The sequence below is a fragment of the Triticum aestivum genome, chromosome 4B (assembly GCF_018294505.1).
Source record: "Triticum aestivum cultivar Chinese Spring chromosome 4B, IWGSC CS RefSeq v2.1, whole genome shotgun sequence".
Classification (NCBI taxonomy): Eukaryota; Viridiplantae; Streptophyta; class Magnoliopsida; order Poales; family Poaceae; genus Triticum; species Triticum aestivum.
The window spans coordinates 495,243,115-495,270,558 of NC_057804.1; positions in this window are offsets into that span (position 1 = coordinate 495,243,115).

The following is a 27,444-nucleotide window of genomic DNA, read 5'->3' on the forward strand; positions in this document are numbered from 1 at the left end:
ATATTCCCTTAAGAACGCTAGCTTTCGGCTTCACCCAGTCTGAGGTACATATCCGGCTGACTCGGCAGTAACAATCGCAGAGGTGCTCCCTTTACCACCTAGCCGAACAATCGGGAACGTAGGGGTAAGCACAGGAGCCAGGCAACCCAGCTTGGCCAAAACTTAAGTCATATCGATGCATATAATGGTGAATAAAAGGTACATGCGGAAGTGTGACACATGTGTTGGGCATGAGGCCCGTATATACAAGCTTCTGATAAAGAAGCCCCCAGGTAAGATGAGCATGGGTAGTGCGTCAATTATGTGCGAACAATGCGCAAGCGAGCCCTTAAAGGCTTGTAAGAAAAAAGGAGGGAGAAGGAGAGAAATATAAGGCAGCTAATGTGTAAAAAAATAGACAGAGGAAGGAGACGAACACAGACTCCGGCGCTAGGCGTAGAATCTTCGTAGGCGTGCTGCGTTCCATGGGTTCGGCTCGAGTCGGTTATCCAATGCATTTCGCAGACGGTACGCTCCACCAGTTAGGACTTGGTCGATTATGAAGGGACCTTCCCATTTGGTCTTGAGTTTGTCCTTTTTCTTGTCCGGCAGGCGTAGAACTAGTTCGCCAACATTGTAGGTTTTGGCCCGTACTTCTCTGCTTTGATATCTTCGAGCCTGCTGTTGATAGAATGCGGAACGGGCTTTTGCCACATCGCGCTCCTCCTCCAATGCGTCCAAATTGTCCTGCCGATCGAGCTCGGCTTCTCTTTCTTTGTCCCATCGTTGTCAGGGATGATGCCGTGGGGGATGCCGTAACGGTGTACGACCCCTGATATGAAGTCTATCACCGGTCCGGATTCGGCCGTCTTAACAATCTTGGCCTCTATCCATTTGGTGAATTTGTCCACCATGACCAGTAGGTATTTTTGCTTGTGGGTTCTACCTTTAAGGGGTCCAACCATGTCAAGCCCCCAGACCGCAAAAGGCCAGGTAATGGGTATAGTTTGGAGGGCGGTAGGTGGCATGTGGCTTTGGTTAGCAAATAATTGGCAACCGACGCATCGTTGGACTAAGTCCTAAGCATCTGCCCGGGCCATCGGCCTGTAAAATCCAGTACGGAAGGCCTTGCTTACAAGGGCCCGGGCTGCGGCGTGGTGCCCGCCGAGTCCGGCATGAATTTCAGCCAGAAGGTTCCTGCCACGCCCAATATGCGACCCTATCCAAAAGGAACTCGAAGGTCCCACCAAGGATAGACCCACATACTGAAACGCTTTTGCAAGGTGGATATCATTACATCATCATTACATAATAGATGGGGATACATACAAGAGGCAAACAATGCCACACGAATACAACATCACAATACATCAGAGCATCATCCGACTATGGATGAATCACAAATAGAAACTCAAACGACATCCGCCCTGCTAGCCCAGGCTGCCGACCTGGAACCTATTCCCTGATCGAAGAAGAAGCAGAAGAAGAACTCCAAGACAAGCAAACATCGCTCTCGCGTCATGATCATCGCATAACCTGTACCTGCAACTGTTGTTGTAGTAATCTGTGAGCCACGAGGACTCAGCAATCCCATTACCATGGGTATCAAGAATAGCAAAGCTTAAAGGGAAAGGAAGGGGTAAAGTGGTGAGGCTGCTGCAGCGACTAAGCATGATATGGTGGCTAACATACGCAAATAAGAGCGAGAAGAGAGCAAGCGGAACGGTCGTGAAGCTAGCAATGATCAAGAAGTGATCCTGAACTCCTACTTATGTCAAACATAACCCAGAAACCGTGTTCACTTCCCGGACTCCGCCGAAAAGAGACCATCACGGCTACACACGTGGTTGATGCATTTTAATTCGGATCTGGTGTCAAGTTATCTACAACCGGACATTAACAAATTCCCATCTACCTATAACCGCAGGCACGGCTTTCGAAAGATTATACCCTGTAGGGGTGTCCCAACTTAGCCCATGATAAGCTCTCGCGATCAACGAAGGATATACCTTCTCCCAGGAAGACTCGATCAGACTCGGAATCCCGGTTTACAAGACATTTCGACAATGGTAAAACAAGACCAGCAAAGCCTCCCGCTGTGCCGACAAATCCCGATTGGAGCTGCACATATCTCGTTCTCAGGGCACACCGGATGAGCCAGACGTTGGGTTGGCATAGACCCCGGTTGCCCAGGGGGCGCCGGACATCACTCGGTTTGGACCAACACTTAGACAAGCATTGGCCCGGGGGGGCTAAAATAAAGATGACCCTCGGGTTGGCCGACCCAAGGGAAAGGTATAGGTGGTGGTGAGGCAAATGGTAAAACCAAGGTTGGGCCTTGCTGGAGGAGTTTTATTTAAAGCAAACTGTCAAGGGGGTCCCATAAATCACCCGACCGCGTAAGGAACGCAAAATCCGGGAACATAACACTGGTATGACGGAAACTAGGGCAGCAAGAGTGGAACAAAACACCAGGCATAAGGCCGAGTCTTCCACCCTTTACCAAGTATATAGATGCATTAATAATATAAGAGATATTGTGATATCCCAACCAAAATCCTGTCCACCATGGAGCAATCTTCAACTTCACCTGCAACTAGCAACGCTATAAGAGGGTTGAGCAAAGCGGTAACATAGCCAAGCAACGGTTTGCATAGGAAAGGTGTCAAAGGTTAGAGGTTCATGGCAATATGGGAGGCTCGATAAACAGGTGATAGGTAGCGCAGCAAAGCGACAGAACGAAGCAACTAGCATAGCAATGATAGTAATGAGATCCAGGATAGTGGTCATCTTGCCTGAAATCCCGCAAGGAAGAAGAACGAGTCCATGAAGAAGACGAACGGATGAAGCCACGAAGACGAACCAAGCGTAGACGAACGAATCCTCACGATCACAACGATACGGGAACTATCGAGAAGAAGCACACAACATGGTAAACACACCACACATAGACAAGACATGATGCACAACAAGCATGATGCATGACAAAGCTACATGAAGCTACTCATGGCAAGAGATGATGCAAACAAGAGCAACACATCAAGGCAAGTTTAAATGAGACCGGGAACAACATATAACAATTCCGGTAAGTCCTCATATGCATATTTCGAAATTGGTCCAGATCTGAATAAACCTTATGTTCAAGTTGTTAAATAGCAAGTTAAGATGCACAAAGATGATCTACATGAGATTCTAGTCAAGTTACGTATAAAGTTCATTTAGTTCGGAGCTACGGCCTAGAAGATATGAGCAAAACAAGTTAAACATGGCATTGATGCAAAATGCACCCAAACATCAAGCAAACACCTCAAAACAAGGATGCAACATGATAATATGAAGTTGCATGCAAACCTAAGCAAGTTTCATATAAAGCACACTCAAAACGGAGCAACGGTGCAACAATACACTCTATACAAGTTTAAAGGACAAGCTGTCCAAAACAGCAACTAGGCATATTGCAAGCATCAAAACAATATGCTACAGCAACTCAACATCATAACAAAAGGCATGGGCATGATGTACAGGTAAAGCATTACAAAACATGAACACTGAGCTATCTCTAGAAATCACTAGAACATGCTCAAACACACATGGCAAGATTGCAAGTAATAACAATTTGACTTTGCAGAAAATAACATCAGGTTGCAATGTTTAGAGCTATCAAACAACATATTACAGGAACTTATCATGGAAAACAAAGGCATGGCATGAATCTACTAAAAGAATATAACAAAAGTCCCTTACTGACCATGAGCCAAAAAGGATCAGAAAATATAATGGCACCCATGTAAACATGGCAAGTTATATTACAAATTCAAACATGGCAGGAACAAAATTATGAAGGCATGTAAATGAGCTTGTACCACTCACCACAGATCAATACATGGCATGACAAGGTACCCAACAGTAAGAAGACATGTTTATGAAGCTAAGCATGGCAAGAGCAAGTCCATAGCATGCAAGGATAAACTACAACAAGCTTGGCAAAATTGAATAACATGTAAACAATCTGCCAGGAAACATTTTGAAGCAAAAGTAGAGCACGAAAATGACATGCTAGACTACTCCATAATTGCAACCAAGGGCATGAATGTATAGAGGAAAACCATATGTCAAAAACATCCTTACTGAAGTATCTCAAAATATGCGTGGATCTCTTTGTAGCATCATGTTTACGTGACATCAAAATAACAGCAGAACAGGGACTGAAAACAGCAACATCACGATGCCTAGTTTGCATGCTTGTGCTAGTCACCACATTGATCACAAAAATACATGGTAAGCACCTATGTAAAGAATACATGGCATATATCAAAACACATGTAGACATCAACCTCATAGGATGCACACATTAATCATGGCAAAAATGACAAATGAGCTCGTTATAACAGTTTCAGCAGATTAACATCATGAAGCACTCTTGCAACGATGATTCAGGCATCAAGATGAACTCGAATGAACATGATGCAATGGAATGAAATGAAGTACTCGTTGAGACGAACAATTTTACATATTACACTCAGCGAACGGAGCCACGCGCATGAAGTTACAGCAGGTCAAAGTATGCAACATTTTATGAGTTTCTGGGGACTTAGCAGTTTTCTGGAAAAAAACAGATCGAGCGCAATATAGTATTATGTCGCCTAGGCGGGGAATAGGGGGTATCTCACCACGGGCTTTGGCCCAGAGAGGAAGGAGAGGCTGCAGCAGGCTGGGCTGGGCCGGTGAAGCAGGTCGGGCCCACGAGGGGAGGCCGGGCCACGAGGCCGGCGGCGCCTGCGTCGTCCTCCCGACGCAGGGACGAGACCGGCGGAGCGGAAGGCGACGAGAGGCCAGCGGCGAGGCAAGGGATGGCCGGAGAGGTCCGGGATGGGGCGGATCCGGCGGATCCCGGCCGGATACATCTATTCCCGATGGCGGCGGCGCTTCGGGAGCGACGGGAGGCGCGAGCTCGGGGCTCCGGCGGCGACGAGAGCCTGCGGGGAAGAGAGAGAGAGTAAGGCAGGGAAGAAGAGAGAGGAGGGGAGGAGGCGCGGCAGCGGGGCTCGCCTGAGAGATGGCGGCGGCGCGGCAAGACTCGCCGGCGGGATCCGGCGGGATCGAGGCAACGGGCGGCGGCGCGCTCGCAGCAGAGCAGCTCGGGTGAGCGCTCCGACGCGCGGCGGGACGGTTCGGGCCCCGATGGGCTTGCCCGGTCCCAATTTGGGCTCGGCGGGCCCGCGGGCTTCACGGCGGCGCGGGGAGAACAGGGAGACGTGGCCAGGCCACATGGCGGGTGCCGGTTGGCCCTGGCGGAGGCTGGCGGCGGTGCTGCCCACTAGGGTGGCGCCACATGGCGGCAGCGAGGTGGAGGCACGGGAGGAGGCCAAGTGGCAGCGGTGGAGTGGGCTGGCGCAAAGATGGAGGTGGGGGCGCGGCTGGAGGGCAGGTTTAGGACAAAATTGACAGGGGAGGGCGTCCATATATAGTAGGGGACTAGGGTTTGGGGGGAAAAGGAGGTTTTCGGACCCTCGGATTGTGATCTTACGGATCCGGTCGAGGGGGAGGCTAACTGGGTTAGTGGGCTGGTTTAGTGGGCTGTGAGAGAGAGGTTTGGGCTGAGGGGAGAGAAGAGAAATGCAGCCCGGCGGCAGTTTCGAAGGCCGAAATGTCCGACGAATAAAGCGGCAACGGTGCCGCTATGACTGATGGTTGGGCTATCAAACGAGCTCCGAATGCGATGAAACTTGACATGCGCTCTGTCTACACTATAATAAGACCGCACTCCAAGTTGCATCCCAATCCGAGAACATTTTTATGCCACTTATAAAATAATATTTCAGAGGTGCCGCGGGCGCGTGCGAGTGTGTCTGGACTCCGAACGGACAACGGAGAGAACCGGCGGAACCCGAACGGATGCAAGTTTTGAAAAACATGCCGATGAAATGCAGATGATGACATGGCAAAATGCAACACGCAAGCAAATGACATGGCAATGACGGCGAATAACTGAAGGACACCTAGCGCATCGAATCCGGGGCATCACAGTTCTGCCTTTCCTCTTCGGAGATACACCTTTGAAGGACTCCATTGTTTCTTTTCTTAAGAAGCTCTCCTTCGTGGACTTTATAGGCTTTAGATCGCCGCACTATGCAGTGTGCCTCATTTTGGTCCTCAGGAAGTTCCTGCCTAGTTAAGTAGGCTAAGAATGGTTCTGTCCACGGGGCAATTACCGCCATTATTATGTGGACTGAGGATGTTACCTCGTTGGCTGAGCCTTCGTTACGTCAGAATGTTTGATGTCAAGTGGTGCGGCTGGGTCAGGATTGTTATTTCCGGATTCCCCTTCCCATTGTACGGATGGCTTGAATAGCCTCTCCAAGAAAATGTTGGGGGGACTGCATTGTGCTTTGCACCGATGCGTGCCAAGACGTCTGCAGCTTGATTGTTTTCCCGGGCTATATGGTGAAATTCGAGCCCTTCGAACCGAGCTGACATTTTTAGGACGGCATTGCGATAAGCTGCCATTTTCGGATCTTTGGCATCAAAGTCTCCATTTATTTGGGATATCGCGAGGTTCGAATCCCCATGCACCTCTAGGCATTGAATGCCCATGGAGACTGCCATCCGGAGACCATGTAGAAGGGCCTCGTATTCGGCTGCATTGTTGGAGTCCGTATACATTATCTGGAGCACATATTAAACTGTATCTCCTGTTGGGGATGTCAGAACGATGGCAGCCCCCAGACCCGCTAGCATTTTGGATCCTTCGAAGTGCATGATCCAGTTGGAATATGTGTCGTACTCTTTAGGGAGTTCGGCTTCAGTCCATTCAGCGACAAAGTCGGCCAAAACTTGCGACTTGATGGCTCACCGTGGCTTATAGGTTATGTCGAACGGGAGGAGCTCAATGGCCCATTTGGCAATCCGGCCCGTCGTGTCGCGGTTGTTTATAATATCATTAAGAGGTACTTCGGAGGCTACTGTTAATGAACACTCTTGAAAGTAGTGTCGTAGCTTCCGGGACGCCATGAACACTGCATACGCTATCTTTTGGTAATGCGGGTACCGGAATTTGCATGGAGTGAGGATAGTGGACACATAGTAGACTGGTTTCTGGACAGGGAATTTGTGTCTGTCCGTTTCTCGTTCGACGACGAGCACTGCGCTTACAACTTGATGAGTTGCCGCAATGTATAACAACATTGGTTCGCCGATGTTAGGCGCAGCCAGGATAGGGTTTGTTGCCAATATGGCTTTTATATCTTCTAGTCCGGTCATGGCGGCATCCGTCCACTCGAAGTGTTCGATGCGTCGAAGGAGGCGATAAAAGGGTAATGTTTTCTCTCCCTAGCGGGAGATGAAGCGGCTTAGAGCCGCCACACATCCAGTCAATTTTTGTATTTGTTTGAGGTCCTTTGGAATGTCCAATTGTGCCAGAGCTCGGATCTTGGCTGGGTTTGCTTCAATTCCTCTATTGGATACAATGAAGCCCATGAGCTTTCCGGCTGGTACACCGAAAACGCATTTTTCTGGGTTAAGCTTGATGTCATATGTTCAAAGGTTATCGAACGTGAGCCTCAAGTCGTCTGCTAGAGTTTCGACATGCTTGGTTTTGATGACCACGTCATCTATGTATGCTTCAACTATTTTGCCGATCTGGTTGGCCAGACATGTCTGGATCATGCGCTGATATGTTGCATCGGCATTTTTGAGCCCGAAGGGCATTGTGTTGAAGCAAAATGGGCTGTATGGGTGATAAATGCCGTCGCGGCTTGGTCTGGCTCTGCCATCTTAATTTCATGGTAGCCAGAGTATGCGTCGAGGAAACACAATGAATCGTGTCCTGCAGTAGCGTCGATGATTTGATCAATGCAGGGGAGGGGGAAGGGATCCTTTGGGCAAGCCTTGTTGATGTCTTTGAAATTGATGCATAAGCGCCAGGATTTGTCCTTCTTTGGTACCATCACCGGTTTTATTTCTCTGATGAATCTGGCTTCCAGTAGTTTGGCTAGCTCCTCTCCCATGGCTTGTCTCTTAGGTTCAGAGAAACGCCGAAGAGCCTGCTTAACAGGCTTGAATCCTTTTAGGATGTTCAGGCTGTGCTCGGCCAGCCTACATGGGATTCCTGGCATGTCTGAAGGGTGCCAGGCAAAGATGTCCCAATTTTCGCGTAGGAATTCTCGTAGTGCGGCGTCTACATCAGGGTTTAACTGTGCCCCGATGGAGCCGTTTTTGTAGGGTCCGTTGGATGGACTTGGAATTTGACTATTTCTTCTGCCGGTTTAAAGGAGGTTGACTTGGATCTTTTGTCGAGTATCACATCGTCCCTATCCACCATGGAGCGCAGCGCAGTTAGTTCCTCGGCCGCTAGGGCTTCGGACAATGCCTCAAGGGCCAGTGCGGCTGTCTTGTTTTCGGCGCGGAGTGCTATGTCCCGGTCACTAGCGAGAGTGATGATTCTGTTGGGTCCGGGCATTTTAAGCTTCATGTACCCGTAATGGGGTATAGCTTGAAAATTGTAAATGCCTCTTGCCCTAACAGAGCGTGGTATCCGCTGCTGAACGGGGCCACTTGAAATGTGACCTCCTCGGATCTGTAATTATCCGGCATGCCGAACACCACATCCAATGTGATTTTTCCTGTACAGCATGCTTCCTGACTGGGGATTATTCCTCTAAAGGTTGTGTTGCTTGGCTCAATGCGGCTCTAGTCTATTTCCATTTTTTGAAGGGTTTCCTCATAGATGACGTTCAATCCGCTGCCACCGTCCATGAGTACCTTGGTAAGCCGAAAGCCGTCCACTATCGGACTAAGGACCAATGCGGTTGGTGCTCGGGCTGTTCGGAATTTAGGTTCATCACTGGCGTTAAAGGTAATAGCCGTGTCACTCCATGGGTTTATTGTTGCTACCTGGTAGACTTCGATAAGGCTGCGGAGTGTTTGTTTCCGCATGTTGTTTGATGCGAAAGTCTCGAAGACTGTTGATACCATACTGGCATTCCTGGGGTAATGTTCTGTGGATTCTGGAGTTAGAATCTCCTCGCCACGTCTGGCCACCTGCCGGAGTATCCAACATGCTCTAAGGCTATGAGTTGGTGTGACGCCCTCTGTACTATGAATTTTACAGGGTCCATTGAGCCATCCCTTCAGTGCGGTTCCATACCCTATAGAGGGTTTTTGTTTTTTGTTGTTTGGCCCAGGTGCATGGCGGTAATGCGCCCTTTTATTTCGTACTAGGATTATATTCGGAGACGGATTGTCCCAGAATTGTATTTCGGTTTTCCGAACGCTTTCCGTCGCACAGTATTTTCGTAATATGGATGCCAAGTCAGCGAAGCGTGTAATTTCATGGCGACTTATGGCGTTGAGGATCCCGATGTCCGTAGAATTATTATAGAAGAATGAAATAGCATCCTCCTCGCGGCAGTCCTCTATCCTGTTCATAACCAGGAGGAATCTGGCCCGGTAATGGTGTACTGTTTCTGTTGGCTCTTGCCGAATTTGGGATAGATCCCTTATATTTAGGTGGGCGGGTGGAGTTAAATCCGGAACCTCGCCCAATCTGAGACTCAGGGGCCGAGAAGTTTCTGAACTCGGAGGCTTGAGTCCTTGGATGTTGTCCAATGAATCCAGCCCGCTGCCTGACTTTAGGTTCAGGGCTTGAGTGACATCCTCCCCTCGGCGGGTATCCAGCCTGGAGGGGTCGGGAATCTGGACATATCTGGTCCTTAGGATGGGCGAAGATTCGCCGCATTGTTCCTCCACCACTTCGACATGGTGGGTGACTTGGGGAGAGTCAATCTCTCTCGGATCGAGTTTAAGCCCAATCTGTTGTTCGTCCTATGGACTAAAACTCTCCGGTTTATATAGACACCGGAGAGGGCTAGGGTTACACAGAGTCGGTTACAATGGGAGGAGATCTACATATCGTATCGCCAAGCTTGCCTTCCACGCCAAGGAAAGTCCTATCCGGACATGGGACGAAGTCTTCAATCTTGTATCTTCATAGTCCGGGAGTCCGGCCAAAGGTCACAGTCCGGCCATCAAGACACCCCCTAATCCAGGACTCCCTCAGTAGCCCCTGAACCAGGCTTCAATGACGACGAGTCCGGCACGCAAATTGTCTTCGGCATTGCAAGGCAGGTTCCTCCTCCGAATACTTCATAGAAGATGTTGAACGAAAGGATAGTGTCCGGCTCTGCAAAATAATTTCCACATACCACCGTAGAGAGAATAATATTTACACAAATCTAATCTACTGACGTATTCCATAGTGTGACATCACGCCACGGCCAAGCCTTTATCCGTTTTACTGTCCCACCTCAGCGTGTTTAGCGAGGCGGTTTCCTTGGCACGTCTTGTCAAAGCAAAGATCGTGTCCCCTTATTCCGGGATCCTCATCAATACAGGCGTGGGTAACCCAACCGTGCCATTGGTATGACTTCTTAATTGAAAGTGAGTCCCAAATGGTCACGAGGAGGCCTCTTGGTATTCAACCTCTTTATTAAGAGACCAAGGCTCGACTCATTTCTTTTAATCCAATCAAATCCGCCTCCCGCCTCGAGTTCCAACACCCAAAGCTCCAGATTCAGGCGCTTCGGACCTTCGATGATGTCTGGCTCCGACCTCCAAGGCCGGTGGATGCCTTCCTCTGTTACGGAAGAAGACGTGCGAAAGCTGAGAGATGCCATGTATCTAACCGGCGAAATCTCGCATAGGTTGCCTGCTCAAGGGCAGGCTATTCCCACTCCCCAGCCTGGTGAGAGTGTGGTGTTCACATCTCACTTCCTTCGGGGGCTAGGCTTCCTGATTGATCCCTTTGTGAGGGGGCTCATGTCTTATTACGGGCTGGAATTTCATGACTTAGCTCCGAAGTCCATCCTCCAAATCTCATCGTTCATTATCGTGTGCGAGGCCTTCCTCCATATTACTCCTCACTTCGGATTGTGGCTTAGAACCTTCAAGGTAGAACCGAAGACGATCGAGGGGCAGCACGCTGAGTGCGGAGGTGCCATTATAAGCAAGATTGCCGACGCCCCATGGCCCGTGGGCTCTTTTCAAGAGGAGTTCGGCTTATGGCAACGAGAGTGGTTTTACATCACAGCTCCCAGGGGCACCACTTGGGTGGCACCACCTGCTTTTTGCTCAGGTCCCCCACCACGGCTAGCGTCATGGGTCAATAAAGGGCTTAACTGGGGGCCATCCAAGGACGTGCCCTTGCTGCAGGGCCGCATTCGAGATCTCCTAGAAAGAGATACCAATTTGGCCGTGGTGGCGCAGGTTATGCTGATTCGCCACATACTACCCTGCAAACGTCACCCCCTCCGCTTGTGGGAATTTAATCCGGAAGGACCGCGAGCCCTCCAACATTTTATGGGCACGACGCCAGTGGAGTTGTACAAATTTTTCTTCGGATCACAAGCAATGTGTCCGGATTTGTCCGAGGACGCAGGTCTGAGCTGCAATCGCCCGGACACTCAAGTAAGTAGCCCTGTACCCGGACACGCTATCCGTACATTTATCATAACACTGCCCTCAAAAGAGCTATCCCTTAAACAGGAGTGGATAGCAAAAGCAAAGCTTATCAGGTGTTCGGCCCCCCTCCCTGAGACCACGCCGGATCCCATGTTGACCAGGATGCTGGAGATTACGCCTTTGGAAGAAGGCGAAGAGGGGAACAAAGAAGCTACCGCCTCCGCGAAGGAGACTATCAGGAAAGGAGGGATCGAGAATTCCTCTATCCAGGGAAAGAAGAGGACCTCCTCTGAAGACCCGGAGGCGATGGCCTCAAAGCGGGGGAAGTAATCTTCGTCAAAGGGTCCGGCGCCGGAGGGTGCCCCGGCCGCATTACGCCCCCAAGGGGATCAGCACTCCACCGAGCCGTAAGTAGAAGGAGGGGTTTTAAAATGAGTGATATCCCTGTTTTATTTCTGAGGAAGATAACCGAAATTTTACCTTGCAGTTCGGATCTCAACCCTTCTCAGCAGAGCTCATCTTTAGAGGATCTTCGTCTGGATATGATGGAGAGCGAAACGCCTCCCCCGGCTGTACCGTATTGCAAGGTGGGCGACCCTGAGTTGTCGTCTCAGAGGGTTTTTCCAAATCCGGACCTTGAAAAAGGTCGTCGGACTAGTCCGGCACCTTTTGGTGCACGGTCGGAGGAGCTGAAGGATCTGCTCGGGCGAGCGTCTATCTCAGAAGAACACCGTGTGTTGATGAACACGGTGATTGGAAGGATTTCATCCATGGAAAGCGGATTGTACGAGGCCGCCAGGAGTTTACTGACAGGTTTTGAGGTACGCGAAAAAGATGTACCTCTGGATAGAGTCACATATATAAAATGTGCCCTGTATAGATAGTAGCCCCTGAGAGTCTGTGTGTTGTCAAAAATGATGGTGCACAGAGGATCATAATCCCATGTATAATATGTCTCCTTTCCTATGTAGGTGGTGAGGTGTTCGGTGGCTAGCCGGACTAATGAATTTGCCGAGCTAAAGCGGCAACTTGACGTGGCAGATGCTGACATCGCGCTTGTAAATGAGCGGCTAGACGAGGCACAAGGTATGTAATGTCTCCAAAGCCATCTGGTAAGAGGAGCTTGATGCTTGTACCTTATAACATATGTGCTTAATGCAGATGGTGCTGCTGCCGTGGAGAACCTTCGGGCGGAACTTGCCCGAGCCAAGGAGCAAGCGAGGAAAAGCGATGCGGCTGTCGTTAAAGCGGCTGAAGAGCTAAAAGCCGAACAGGCTGCTCGCTGCCAGAGCAAGAAAGAAATGGCCGAGATGGCTGTAAAATTGAAGGATGCTGCCGACCGTTGTAAGCTTCGTGAAAAAGAAGATAGGGTGGCACAGAAGGACCTAGAAAAGGTCACTTCCGAGGCCAAGGACACTCGCTCTGCAATGAGAGCTATGAAGGAGGAGCTACGTCAGGCCGGAGATATTGCGGCTGGAAAGCCCTATATGCTGCGGATGAAGTTCGGGGATCCTAAGTATGCTCCGTTAGACAGGAAGTGGAGTGCGGCGAACACTTATCTGGATTTGGCGGCGAGTGCCGCGGACGCGACCGAACACTTCCGGGGTCTAGATGACCATAATTGGAAGAACTTTTTTGGTCGCAGTTCCACAATCCAGAACGCCCACTTTCGGTGTCCGACCGTTTTGGTCCGCTTGGGCGGAGCTGAACAGGTTATCCGGACTCGCCATGAGGTACGTCGCGAGTCGTCTGTGGCCGGAAGAGTCAGAGCCGAAGAGTTATTTTAGCTTGGTGTAGCAGTTCCTTGGTTCGGTGCCGCATGTTGATGCAATGAAGAGGTCAGCGTGCATAGAGGGTGCACAGATGGCTCTTGCCCGTGTCAAGACATACTGGGCGGATATGAAGGCCAGTGTTGTTGCATCCTAGGATTCGACGAAAGCCGAGTACCTTGCCAAGCACTACTTTGAGGAAGTTCTTCAGGGCGCTCGTTTAATAGAGACGCAGTGCTCGAAGGATGTTGTGTTCGAATAACATGTGCTATTGTAAAACAATGTTTTGATGGATATAAAAGCTTTTTATACTTGTGCTTTCAAGAATTATAATGCCTCCTGTGCGGCCGTTAATGTATATGTGTATATAACCTGAAAGATGGCAGTCGTTGGCTTCAGCCCCCACGCATATAATGCGGAGGTGTTCGTGCATTTTCACACTTGATCCAACGTCTTGGTCCTATAAAGGAGGTGATAGCGCAGCGAACTAGGCAACCGGACTATAATGCTTTATCACTTTCACTTAGCTATAGGAGTTTGACAGTGGGGCTACTGAATAGCCCCTGGGGGGCACCGCGCTCGCCCGAATTCGGGGCGCGTGTGTGCCTGACCAGGAAACGGCCCTTCGTTAATGCGGAGGAATCCTAAAGATTCCGGCAAGTCATCGAGTGGTTGACCATTCTCTCGCTATATCATGACAGTCAGTTTTCGGCTTTCTCTACTGAGGTGCTCGCCTGGCCGAACAGGGGCACAATCGCAGTAGTTCTCCTGGTGCCGCCTTAGCTGATAGTGCGGAATGTAAGGCAGCAAAACACAGGAGCCGGGCAAACCCAACATTTGACCAAAGACATGATTCGGAGCTGATGCATATAAGGCCAAACTCGCGATGCCGAACACTCCCTAAGGTATTCGGTCTTTATGAAAATGGGCCGAACAAAAGCACTTGGTAAGAAGCCCCTGGTGTCCAGGTACGCGCAAAATTTTGGCGTGGCCACATGCCAAGATGCCAGCCTCCTCCTCGGTTATAACAAAAAACCGGGGGGTGTTATCAACAAGAGACAGTAAAAAAGGTTTACGCAAGGTCTTAATCTGAAAAGAATCCTTGAAACGGGTCCCTACTGCACGTCTGCGCCTGTGTCTCTGTTGTGCCGTATCCTGGACGGGTGTAGCACGGTGTTCATCTGCAAAAGAGAGGAACTTAGTGGAAAACAATCATGCGAGAAATCTATGTTAAAATAAACAAAGTATAATGCAAAAAATGGGTAGAATTGAGCTTTATTGTCTCCTGGTGTAAACGCGCGGAGCCCCTTGTACGGGGTATGCGGCTATTAAGCCTTTGTATGTTTGCGCTGAACTCATCGAGCTGTGTCCGGGGTCTTTAACGACCTGTTTAGGTGCTCTAACTAGTAAAGTTGGGTTAGTGCGCGGCTGTCAAGGCAGCCGCACCATCGTCCGCGCTCGGGTGACACTTGATGTTTCCCATTAATGAGATGATGCCTCGTGGACCGGGCATTTTGAGTGTAAGGGATGCATAATGCGGTATTGCGTTAAAGCAGGCGAAAGCTTCACGTCCCAGGAGTGCTTCATAGCGACTTATGAATGGGGTGATGTGGAAGGTTAGCTTTTCGCTTCAGAAGTTGTCGGGGAAGCCGAACATAACTTCTAACGAGAGGGAACCCGTGCAATGGGTATCTGGGCCTGGCATGACCCCTTGAAAGGAAGTGTTGCCATGGCGAATTATTGTTGGGTTTATCCCCATTTTGCGGATTGTGTCCTGATATAGCAGGTTTAGGTCACTGCCGCCCTCCATTAGGACTTGTGTAAAGTGGAGTCCGTCAATTATTGGATCTAAGACCAAGGCAGTCCAGCCTGTGTTCCGGATACCTCTAGAGTAATCCTGATGGCCGAAGGTGATTGGTTGTAACAACCAGTGGCGGGACTCCTCTGGGACAGGCCGTATGGCGCGTATCTCCGTAGGCGCCACTCTGCTTTTCCCTTTTGTCACATGAACTGAATTTACTGTTTTGACTTCTTGTGGGAACTCCTTTTGTTCTCCGGTATTCTGCTTGTGGGGTTCGTCATTGTCCTCGCTTGGTATGTCGATCCCCTTGTGTTCGGTGTTGAGTTTGCCAGATTGTTTGAAGACCCAACAATCTCGGTGGGTGTGGTTTGCAGGCCTCCCGGGAGTACTGTGGATTTGGCATATTTTATCCAAGATTTTGTTGAGGTTAGATAGCTCATCCCTATTATCCTTGGGGGCGGCCTTTTCTGATTCTGCCGAGAGCTTTTGAATCCGGCGTTGACTACCGTGCTCTTTGGGCTGTTATCCTTGATCCGGCATCGTTCTTTGTTACGGTGCGGTTTCCCGTTTCCATCTCTGACTTCGGATGTACTTGGGTCGCTGGTGCTGCTTCTTGCCAACCATCTATCCTCTCGTGCGCAAAAGCGGGTCATGAGGCTTGTCAATGCGGCCATTGTTCTTGGCTTTTCTTGGCCGAGGTGTCTGGCCAGCCATTCGTCTTGAACGCTATGCTTGAAAGCTGCTAGGGCTTCGGCGTCTGGACAGTCGACTATCTGATTCTTTTTAGTAAGAAATCATTTCCAGAGTTTCCAGGCTGACTCTCCGGGTTGTTGAGTTATATGACTTAGATCGTCTGCATCCGGAGGTTGGACATAGGTCCCTTGAAAATTTGCCTGAAAAGCATCCTCGATCTCCTCCCAACTTCCTATGGTGTTTTCGGGAAGGCTTTTAAGCCAATGTCGGGCTAGCCCTTTGAGCTTGAGGGGTAAGTATTTTATGGCGTGGAGGTCATCTCCTCTGGCCATGTGTATGTGGAGGATATAATCCCCAATCCAGACTCCAGGGTCTGTTGTTCCGTCGTATGCCTCTATGCTTACGGGCTTGAATCCCGCTTGAAATTCATGGTCCAGCACCTCATCGGTGAAACATAGGGGATGCGCGGCGCCCCTGTATTTCGGTGTGTCGCGATGTTCGGATATTCGTTGTGTTGCATTGCTTACTAGAGCTTGCTTTCTTGGCCCATAGATAGATCTAGTTGGGCCGTCTTTTTTGATTGGAATCCTTGTGCGGATCGCATGCCGGATTGAATGCGGCGCCCTTTGCCGTTCGATGTCGGTCGTGGGGTCGTCTATCCGACCTGGTGGCTTCCTTGTTTTTTGCCAGTGGGGGCTCTAAGGCCTCCTCATCAAATTCCGGTAGTAATTTTCGCTTCGGATAGCTCTTTGTGTGGTGACTGTCGCCGTACTTGCGTGCGGTGTTGAGTACTTTGCCCCACCTGATTCTGAGTGCATCTTCCGCTGTTTGAGCTTCCGCTTCTGCTTTTTCAGGCTACGTGCCATGGCGACGAGCCTTTGGTGGAGGTTACTCTTCTCTAGTAATTTGTCCGGCGTGAGGTCGTCCGGACTATTATATTCGCCGGGGACGGGATGTTTGGTTTGTTCATCCAAGTTGCCCTGTTCGGACAGTTGCTCGATGGTATGTTCGTCGTCCGCCGGTTCATCCTGCTCTATGGCTGGATCTCTGTCAAGGTGGGGTTTGGCGCGGCGTTTCCGCCGCCGCTTTGATTGCTTTTCGAGGGAATGATCCCTTGTTGCGCACTTTTGATCCTCATCTTTGTTTCTTTTAGTTGTGTCCACCATGTATACATCATGAGGTGAGGTGGTTGTCCAGTGCCCTATAGGCGCTAGTTCTTGTTCATCTCCTTCATCGGCGTCCATACCGTCGATGCCTTCGGAGTCGAAGTCGAGCATGTCGGTTAAATCGTTGACAGTGTCTACGAAGTGGGTGGTGGATGGGTTTCGAATTTCTTCATCGTCCGCATCCCAACCTCGCTGACCATAGTCCGGCCAGGGCTCTCCTGATAAAGAGAGAGACTTTAGTGAATTCAGGATGTCGCCAAAGGGCGAGTGCTGAAAGATGTCCGCGACGGTGAACTCCATGATCGGAGCCCAATCGGGTTCGATCGGAAGGGATGCGGAAGATTCGGAGTTCGGAAAGGAGTCCGGCACCTTGGAGTCACAAGCTTCACAAAGGACAAGGCTGGTATTCGGCTCGACCGCTGTAGAGATTGCAGCCCCTGAGGCGGCGTCCAATCGTCCGTCCCCGGTTGGCGCGGTCGGCTCCGAGCTAAGGGTCGGAGCGGACACCTGAGCGACGCTCTGAGCATTGTCTGGCGGCAGAGCTAGATCATGCCCATCGTGATAGTGTGGCGCGCTCGGCCGTGGCTCGAATCCGTCGAAGATCAAGTCCCCACGGATATCAGCCGTGTAGTTCAAATTTCCAAATCTGACCTGATGGCCAGGGGCGTAGCTTTCGATCTGCTCCAGATGGCCAAGCGAATTGGCCCGCAGTGCAAAGCCGCCGAATACGAAGATCTGTCCGGGGAGAAAAGTCTCACCCAGATCGGGCCTAAAAGTGACGACACAGAGGAACTCTCAACGAAAGCACCAATGTCAGTGTCAAAACCGGCGGATCTCGGTAGGGGGTCCCAAACTGTGCGTCTAGGCGGATGGTAACAGGACACAAGGGACACAATGTTTTTACCCAGGTTCGGGCCCTCTCGATGGAGGTAAAACCCTACTCCTGCTTGATTAATATTGATGATATGGGTAGTACAAGAGTTGATCTACCACGAGATCAGAGAGGCTAAACCCTAGAAGCTAGCCTATGGTATGATTGTTGTTCGTCCTACGGACTAAATCTCTCCGGTTTATATAGACACCGAAGAGGGCTAGGGTTACACCGAGTCGGTTACAATGGGAGGAGATCTACATATCGTATCGCCAAGCTTGCCTTCCACACCAAGGAAAGTCCTATCCGGACGCGGGACGAAGTCTTCAATGTTGTATCTTCATAGTCAGGGAGTCCGGCCAAAGGTCATAGTCCGGTCATCCGGACACCCCCTAATCCGGAACTCCATTAGTGACCATGGCCCTCCATGCACTGTACGATCCATGGGTCTTCTATGGGTCGTAGGATCCATGGGCTTTCTATGGGTCATAGGATCCATGGGCCTTCTACGGGCCGTAGGATCCATGGGCCTTCTATGGGTCGTATAATCTATGGGCCTTCTATGGGCCGTATAATCGCTTCGCTAAACATGGGTCGTACTATTCATGGACCAATAACAACGTGCAGAATGGGCCATAAACGGGCTAGAGTGGAAATCATCCGTTTTATGGCCCGACAATAACGGGCCGTTAATAGGCCACATTTGATGATGCTATGAAAACAGCCAACGGGTTAAAGGGCCACAAACAGGTCGACTGTAACCACAGGCTGAATTTGGCCCACAAGCGGAACAAGCCAGTAATGGGCCATAAGGAATCGAATTCTGCAAATGAGAGCAAGAAGAAATGGGCCCTTAGAAGGCCGAAAGTTAACACGGGTTGGAAACGGTCGACGGAATAATGGGTCGTTAATGGGTATAAAGCGATACACTGTTCATTATGGGACAGTTCATCTCGGGCCTTTAATGGGCCCAGAGTTACAAAGGGCCTCCTATGGGTCGAAAGACGTCATGGGCCATACATGGGCCAGAAGTTACAACGGGCTAGAATCATATTGGACGGCCTAGATGGTGCTACTTGGCCAAATTCCAGTAGGCCGTAACGGGTCGTGAGTTATGATAACCTACAACTATAGGGGATCGTTTGTAGCCTTCTTCGATAAATAAGAGTGTCAAACCCAACGAGGATCTAAAGGCAAAACAAATATTCCCTCAAGTTCTATCAACCACCGATACAACTCTACGCACACTTGACGTTTGCTTTACCTAAACCATGTATGAAACTATTTGCAAAAATAAAACTATGAGTACTTTGCGAGAATAAAACTACGAATAAATTGCAAGGTAATAAAAGTGGATAGCTTTTGTCAACAAGAAAGTAATTTGTCCCTAGGCAATCGATAACAAGTACCGGTAATCATTCTTGTAATTTTATATGAGGGAGAGGCATGAGCTAATATACGTTAAACAATGTATGAGTTGAAGAGTTACTCTCATTAGAAGGTGGGCACGGGTGATCAATCCTCTCTTCCTCCTTTTGTTCTTCGCTCTCCTCATCATCTTTTTCATCCAACAAGCTCATAGTTTCATCAATTCCTTCTTCCATAGACTCCTACAAAATATTAGTCTCTTCTTCGACAGCGGAGAGTTTCTCAATAAACGCATCAATATCGGAATAGTATTTATAATTATCATAACAATATTTAAGGATAGCAAAATTTTCAGGTCTATAAAATGAATCATCAAAATCTTCAAACTTTTCAAACAAAGATTTAATTTCATAAGCACCCTTAAAAGCAACAAATTATTCTATTCATTCCACATCATAGTAATCATATATACCATTGGCATAAGAAGCCAAGGTTTCATTATCATTAAATTTGCATGAAAAGGGAAGGTGTGGAGCATTCATCCTAGAGCAACAAGTATAATCATATCTTTGGCATAAATTCCAAGCATACTAATGCAACATATCAATTTGATCCCATAACAGTTTCCGTTTTTGTGTCAAGCGATAATCCCTAAAGTATTCATGTTGATCCAACGTTACTCCCATTATCATGTTGAATGGGGTTTTCTCAGGATTATCAAAGTAGTGCATAATAATTTTCACATAACAAGCATCAAGGGTTTTAGGAGGTTCCCCATCTCCATGAGTAGCAAGTACAACTAATTTTTTTGGTGTTTCGTTTTCCATATCTATAACTAAAGATAGAGAAAAACTTAGAACTGAAAATAAAAACTACTTAGTGATAAAGCAAACAAGCACACACGAGAATATTCACCCCACGCTATTGCTCCCCGGCAACAGCGCTAGAAAAAGGTCTTGATAACCCACAAGTATAGGGGATCGTTTGTAGCCTTCTTTGATAAATAAGAGTGTCAAACCCAATGAGGAGCTAAAGGCAGAACAAATATTCCCTCAAGTTCTATCGACCAATGATACAACTCTACGCACACTTGATGTTTGCTTTACCTAAAACAAGTATGAAACTATTTTGCAAGAATAAAACTATGAGTATTTGCGAGAATAAAACTGTCGGTGTACTAGAGTAGGGGTACCCTAGTATCCCGAACTTGTGCATGAGCAGTTGCAGCACCCCGCGGCAAGGCTTGCCGGGTGACCGCCAAGGTCCTCCGTGGTTCCTTTGGATCCATTCAAGAACAAAGTATTTAAGCTCAGGAGACAAGGCCCCGGCAAGAGGAGCTTGCCGAGAAGGCCAACCAAGGCATTTCAAGGAACTTGCCGCGACGCACCGCGCGTCCCGGCAAGGCCCGGTGAGCGACAAGCTTCCGGACCCGACAGGATAACAGCCGCGGCAAGGCGCTTGCCGCGGCAGGCTACCACTTTGTACCCACGCTCCAGCACATCCACCAACGTGTCGCTTTGGGGGCCTTTCCAGGTGCGCGTGGCGGAAGGCTGTGCAGCCAGCGGTGCGCGGTGGCATGCGAAGCTAACAAGACTGCCATCGTGGCGAGCGGTGGCGCCCCTGACGATCCCTTTTTACTCTGTTTGGGCGACGCAGACGGGTATTTAATGCCTTTGTCCCCTGCCATCAGGGTTAGGTAGGATGCACTGTGTAGGTGGTTGTACCAACCACAACCCCTTTTTTCCACTTTTACCCTTCTTGGCGTTGCCACCTGTCGGTGACCCCTTGAGCATATAAAAGGAGGCCCATGCGCAACGTAGGGGGGGTTCGCTTCAGTTAGGAACCAGAGAACACTCACGCTCGGTCTCGTGTGTACTGTAGCACTCAGCGCTCCCGAGCAAGAACACAATACAATCAGACAAGCAGCAGTAGGAGTGTTATCTCTCCGGAGACCTCCGAAGCTGGGTAAACTGCTCGTGTGTTTCGCCTCGATCTGGTCTTCGTGCAATCTCCGCCCCCTGCCGAACCGAAAGGGGCCTGGTCTGCCGGCCCCATAGGTGTTCGCGGATCAGGGCGAAGAAGAAGACCAAGTCCGGCAAGAGTTCTGATGCCCACTCCGGCAAGCGCACCTCTTCGGAGTGCTGCGCTACCGTCGAGGACGCACCATCGAGCTCCACCGGCAAGTGTAAGAAGACAATGACAGCTCCACCCGAGACCAAGAAGGTGTCCGCCAAGGAGGATGGCACTGGTGGTACCTTCACCATCAGTGCCACTCTCGACCCTAAATAGGAAAGCGCGCTTGTTGCTTTCCTGCGGGCGAACGTCGACGTGTTTGCGTGGCAACCGTCTGACATCCCCGGTGTTCCCAGGAAAGTAATCGAGCACCATCTTGCCGTCTACCCTCATGCGCGGCCTGTCAAGCAGAAAGTCAGGAAACAGGCATTGGAGCGCCAAGAATTCATTGCAGAAGAGATCAAGAAATTGGAAGCAGCAGGCCTTGTCAGAGGAGTGCTCCATCCTACGTGGTTGGCCAATCCTGTAGTCGTGCGTAAGGCAAACGGGAAATGGAGGCTTTGTATCGACTTTACCGATGTCAATAAAGCTTGTCCCAAAGACCCATTTCCCTTGCCGCGCATCGACCAGATTGTTGACTCCACGGCCGGATGTGACTTGCTTTCATTTCTTGATGCATACTCAGGATATCATCAGATCTTCATGGCAGAAGAGGATGAGGAGAAGACCGCATTCATTACCCCATGTGGCACATATTGTTTCGTACGGATGCTTTTCGGTTTGAAGAATGCTGGTTCAACATTTGCAAGAGTAGTCCATGACGCTTTTGAACCGCAAATGCACAGAAATGTGGAAGCCTACATGGATGACGTAGTGGTCAAGAGCAAGGACAAAGCAACTCTGATTCAAGATTTGGACGAAACCTTTGCAAATCTGCGCAAGATCAACCTCAAGCTTAACCCCGAGAAGTGTGTGTTTGGAGTCCCCTCTGGCAAGCTTCTCGGGTTCTTTGTTTCTCAACAGGGAATTGAAGCCAATCCCGACAAGATCAAGGCCATTGAGCAGATTGAAGCACCAAAGCGCGTCAAGGATGTACGAAGACTTGCCGGTTGCGTGGCTGCTCTCAGCAGGTTTATCTCTAGGTCTGCTGAGCGTGCCCTGCCATTTTTCAAAATATTGAAAAAGGCAGGTCCAATGAAATGGACTCTGGAAGCGGAGGCTGCGTTGCAGGACTTGAAGAGATACCTGTCCTCCACTCCAACACTTGTCGCACCTAAGCCACAAGAGAAGTTGCTGCTATATATAGCGGCGACCAATCAAGTGGTTAGTGCTGCATTAGTAGCGGAGAGGGAGGCGGATGATGAGCCACCAACCACGGCAGACACATCCAGCGACAATCAGAGGACTTCACTGGCAAGCTCCGGTCCCGACAAGGATGGATCTGCGCGGGAGCATGAGAAGATGCAGAAGAGAATGGTGCAGCGCCCAGTTTACTTTGTCAGTTCCCTTCTGCAGGGGCTAGGTCAAGGTACTCTGGTGTGCAGAAATTGCTTTCCGGCCTCCTCATGGCCTCGAGAAAGCTGTGCCATTACTTCCAAGCACATGAGATCACAGTCGTCACTCGCTTTCCGCTGAAGAGGATACTGCAAAATCCAGAAGCGACAGGCAGGATTGTCGAGTGGGCGCTGGAACTATCAAGCTTTGGCCTCAAGTTTGAAAGCACTTCAACTATCCAAAGCAGAGCATTGGCAGAGTTCATAGCATAGTGGACGCCAACACAAGATGAAGAAATTCCAGAGACGAGCATCCCCGTCAAGGAAGCAAGCAAAGAGTGGCTGATGTACTTTGATGGTGCCTTCTCGCTGCAAGGCGCCGGTGCGGGCGTGCTACTTATTGCACCCACCGGAGAGCACCTCAAGTACGTAGTCCAGATGCACTTTCCCAAGGAGCAAGCAACGAACAATACTGCAGAGTATGAAGGATTGATTGCCGGTCTCAGGATCACAGCAGACCTTGGGATCAAGAAGCTCGTTGTCAGGGGTGACTCACAGCTTGTCGTCCGCCAAGTGAACAAGAATTATCAGAGTCCATTGATGGAAGCTTACGTTGATGAAGTGAGGAAGCTAGAAGAGTACTTTGACGGCCTGCAGATGGAACATGTTCCAAGAGCTCAGAACGACATTGCCGATGGCCTGTCAAAGTGCGCCGCACTGAAGTTACCTGTGGAACCAGGGATCTTTGTGCTCAAGCTGACTCAACCAACCGTAACACCATCTACTAGACAAAGCAAGAAGAGGAAGTTGATTTCTGGTGACTATTTTCCGGCAGAGCTTCCTGAAGCCGCCGCCAAGAAGGTCCCCAAAATCAACGCCAATGATGCTGAGGAGCAGTCTGCTCCGGCAAGCCTTAGGGCTTGTTCCGTTGAAGCAGACGCTCCCGACAAGTTTTGCTCCGGCAAGCTTGTCGGGGAACATCAAGCTCCGGCAGAGCCACAGGTTCTCGCCGTAGAAGCGGATGTTCCCACAGCAGCAGATGTGCCTTTAGTCCTTGTTGTCGAGCCGCAAGCTCCAGCATGGGCACAGCAGATTGTCCATTTCCTTCAGACAGGAGAACTTCCCGAAGAGCAAGAAGAAGTGGAAAGAGTAGCCCGGCAGTCAAGTATGTACCAGTTTGTCGACAACACATTGTACAGAAGAAGACTCAACGGTGTGAAATTGAAGTGTATTCACCGGGAAGACGGACAAAAGCTGTTGGCAGAGATACATGGAGGCATATGTGGTCACCACATTGGCGCAAGGTTTCTTTTGGCTGACAGCCCTCCAGGATGCAACTGCACAGGTAACTAAGTGTGAAGCGTGCCAGTTCCATTCCAAGCAGATACACCAGCCAACTCAAGCTCTCCAGACGATCCCTTTATCCTGGCCATTATCGGTCTGGGGGCTCGATATCCTCGGCCCCTTTCCCCGAGCTGTCGGGGGTTTGAGTACTTGTACGTTGCAATCGACAAGTTCACAAAGTGGCCGGAAGTGGAACCAGTGAGGAAGGTGACAACACAGTCAGCAGTCAAGTTCTTCAGGTCGATTGCTTGTCGTTTCGGGATCCCTAACAGGATCATCACCAACAACGGCACGCAATTCACGAGCCGCACCTTCATGCAGTACGTCCAAGATCTTGGCGCCAAGGTCTGCTTCGCTTCTGTTGCTCATCCGAGAAGCAACGGTCAAGCGGAGAGGGCAAATGCTGAAGTGCTGCGCGGGCTCAAGACCAGAACTTTCGACAGGCTGCACAAGTGCGGAAGGAACTGGATCGAGGAGCTGCCGGTGGTTCTTTGGTCGATCAGAATGACGCCAAATCGAGTCACTGGCCAGACACCTTTCGCTCTAGTCTATGGAGCAGAGGCAGTTCTCCCCACGGAACTCGTATACGGGTCGCCTCGAGTGCTCGCTTATGATGAGCTTGAGCAAGAGCAGCTGCGACAAGATGACGCGCTGCTCCTTGAGGAGGACCGTCTTCAGGCTGCTGTACGAGCTGCTCGATACCAGCAAGCTTTGCGCCGCTACCATAGCCGCAAAGTTAATGCCAGAAGCTTCGAGGAAGGCGACCTTGTTCTTCGGCGCGTTCAGTCCGCCAAGAATTCCAACAAGTTGACGCCGAAGTGGGAAGGCCCTTACCGGGTGAAACGAGTCACTAGGCCTGGCGCAGTCCGCCTTGAGACCGAAGATGGCACTCCGGTGAGCAACTCCTGGAACATTGAGCATCTTCGTAAGTTTTACCCGTAGGGCGCGGTTGCCGGAACCCGTTCCGGCAACCACCTTTTGTACAAGTCTTGCCGATGTTGCATGTAATCCTTTGTACAAAGCCGGGCGCAGATCCCGTGCATAAGTAAAGCTCATGTGCTCCGCACACCTTGTCAATTTCATGCTTTCTACCTTATATTTGCATGCATTATCTGACACTTTGTGCAGCACAACCCCCGGTAAGCAATAACGAGCCGGAAGGCACCATATCTTTATTTTCTCTTCTTTCTTTTTCTAATAAAGGAAAGCAAGGTTCCCTCGCACACAAGTTTGCTGGGGGGAAAGGAGAAGATTATGATGTGGACCAGGCATCATTCAAGCAAGTTTCGCCTTGCCGGAAAGCAAACGACAGAAAAGCTAAGTTGCCAAAGTTTGAGCAATCAGTTTTTAAATTTTTAAGTTATATTCCTTGAACGACCGTACTTTGTATGGAAAACCTGTGCGCGGAGGAACCAACTCGTAGCTAGTTGCGCCCTTACTTTGTTTCGAGTCCGCTCAACAACTTAAGTGAGCTGCGACTAGTTGCGACAAGGTTTCTTGTCGGTAGCGGCACTGCCAGCAGGCTGCTGACGTCCCGCACTCAGCGCTCGCGGCTAAGGTGCCTGCGCCGGCAAGTTCCCTAAAAGCGTAGGGCAAAAACATACAAAGGAAGGAATCAAGTAAAGAGAATAACATAGTAGATCTCTACCCAAAATAGAGTTATATTACAAGATAGCTTGTCGCAGCTCTAACAGATTGTTCTCACGACATGGCTAGCAGCGACAAGAAAGAGAAAAAGAAACGGGCGGCCTAATCTACGTGATCGCCCTCAACCCTCTTGATCTCGCTCACCTTGTCCACAATGGGTGCGACAAGGGCCTTGAGCGCATCCAGATCAGCATCCGGCGGCAAGGATTTGAGGACGTTGGTGAGGTTGAGGCCTGGATTGCGGAACGCCACCTTCATCAGCACCTTCTGGAGAGCTCCTGCACAGATCTTGCGCGACTCGTCGGCCAGCTACTTTGGGATCTTCTCCCGGAGTCACTGGAGGGCCGTCACCATGCCCTTGAAGAACAAGCTGAGCTTGACGCTGGGTTGGAGGTGCTCGTCGGAGGAGTACCCGAGGTCCTCCACCCCCAGCTGCGCCAACTCCCCGTCGATGGCGGTGGCAATATTCACCAGACCTTCAGTCCAGTGCTCCACGGTCTCTCTGAAGGCGTCATGGGCGGCAGCAGCATTCGCCAGCAGCGCCTCGTCGGCCTTGATCTTCTCCGACAAGGCCACCTCCCGCTCCCTGGCGCCGTCCAGTTTCTGAGTCAAGGTGGCCTTCAACTTGAGATCCGCATTGGAATCCTTGGCGGCGCTGAGCTCCTTGCTCCTCTCTGCGAGAAGGCCTTGCAGCTCACCATGAGCGGCAGCGTCCTTCTCGCGCTCACGCTTGAGCGCGGCGAGCTCCTCGCCGCTCGCCCTGAGATCGGCTTCCAGCTGCGCCACCTTCACCTCCACCTCCTTTTTGGTGGCCTCAGCAGCTCCGGCAGCATCCCTTGCCTCCTTGAGAGCCCCGCCAATCGCTTGCTCGCGCGCGGCAATCTCCTCCTCGTGGTTGTCAAGATTGACCTTGCGCTGCGCCAACTCTCCTTCCTGCGCAAATAAGTTTTCGGCGACAAGCCGTTGCTTCTCTTCAGCTTCAGCCTTCTCGAGGAGGAAAGCTTTCCGCTCCTCGAGAAGTTGCTCCCGCTCCTCCGCCAAGGACCGGAGAGTTTCCTACCTCAGACCCCGGAGCTCCTCCACACGCTTCTCAATATCAACTCCCGCCTTCGCGACAAGCGCCTCTCGGGATGCCAGCTTGGTTTGTCGGGCGCGGTAGAGTGACAGCAGCTTCAGCAGCAGCCGCTCCTCCTCAGACTCGTCGCTGCTGCTGCTTGGCGCGTCGACCAGCGCCAGCCCAGCGGAGGCGAGCACCTCCTCGTCAAAATTTTCTCCTTCGACCGGCGCCCTGGAGCTTGACACCCAGGGGAGCTTGATGACGAAACCGTCGCCGGCCTTAAAGTAGGCACCGGGCTGAGGCTCTTCGGAGCCTGGCGCCGTAGCATCGGTGGCGGGATCGGCGGTCGGCGTAGCGCCTGGCGCTCCTGCGGCCTCGGGGCCGTCAGTGCGATCGCCGGATCCCTCGCCCGCTTCTGCGGCATTAGCCTTGGCGGCTTCCTCGCCGGCGGGATCATCGGCACCAGCCTCTTCTTCGGTGGCGGTGGCGTCGTCGTTGTTGCCGCGCGCGTTCTCCTCGCCGGCGGCCTCTATCTCCATCGGCTCCGTGGCAGGTGGATCTGATGACCGAAGAAGGGAGAAAGGTCAAGCAAATATTCAAAAAGAAAATCAGAAGAAGAAGAACCCAAGGGGTGTTTTCAGGCAAAAGGGTTACCTGTGCTTGGATCTGCAGTCGTGGTATCAACCACCGGGGGATCACTGGTGCCGTCCCTTGCCGGAGAACTGTCCCTTGCCGGAGAGTTCTCCCTTGCCGGAGATCGCTCCCTTGCCGTGGACTCCTCCCTTG